Here is a 1,022-nt window from a genome sequence, read left to right as displayed (position 1 = left end):
TCCCCAGAGAGATTTATGCTGTTGGCGGGCCGGCCATGCATTATTACATTTCCTTCTCTTTCATTAATCATCCTCCGGCCCTCGTTCCCCCTGACAGCCAGGAGAGCTCGCAAGCCCAGGGTCTTGCTGCCTATTAGGACGCGGCCGAGCAGGCCGGCGCTTATCTCTGGGAGAGAGCTCAGCGCTGTCTTGACGGAAGGGCAGCGGCTCCCGCATCACCACCCCTCCAGGAAGGAAGCCCGCCCTCCCCAGCAGCCAGGTGCTGACGGGATGGCCCAGCAGGGCTGCTGCAGAAACAAGTGCTGACTCGCGGGCACCTGGTCCACATTCACGCTGGGACAACGATAATCACTCCCTTCTCGCCATTTCTTGAGAATTTACAAGGTTGCCGTGCCAAGCGCTTCGCCCCGTTACCTCGTGCTTAATTGTCTCAACGCCCTCTAAGGGGCACATAGCTCATCACCCTTCCTGCACGAGGAAACGCTGGTCCAGGGAGGCGGGAGGGACAGGCCCCCGTCAGCAAATAGCACAGGTAGGGCGCCTGGGGGTCCTGCCCTCCACTGCCTTCCGTCATGACAGGCCATGGGATTCCGTTTTCAAGCCTTTTCTTAACAGCCTCATGGAGATTTAATTTGCGTCCATACAAGTCACCCATGTAACGTGTACAATTGAGTGGCTTTTCGAATATTCACAGATATGTGCAGCCATCCCCCAGTAAATTTCGGGGCAGTTTCATCACCCTCAAAAGCATCCCTGCACCCTTCAGCTATCACCCCAGCCCCCTCATTCCCGAGACCTACGACCCCCAAGCCTGCTTCCCGTCTCCATGGTGCACAACTGATTAACAGACAGCCGTGGACTAGTTGCTGGCCATCGTCCCTCGTGTCTCCTCTGTCCTGGTTCCGAGTCACCACTACCTCCAAGGCCCCCTGGGGTGCTTGGCCAGCCCGGGCGAGGTGTGTCTGAGCCCTGGGGGCCGCCCTTGCTGGCTGGCTGGAACTGGTGGCATGGCGGGGGTGGGG

The sequence above is a fragment of the Lipotes vexillifer genome, unplaced genomic scaffold, assembly GCF_000442215.2.
Source record: "Lipotes vexillifer unplaced genomic scaffold, Lipotes_vexillifer_v1.1 scaffold23, whole genome shotgun sequence".
In the NCBI taxonomy this organism is placed as follows: domain Eukaryota; kingdom Metazoa; phylum Chordata; class Mammalia; order Artiodactyla; family Lipotidae; genus Lipotes; species Lipotes vexillifer.
Note: the sequence above shows the minus strand (reverse complement) of the source record.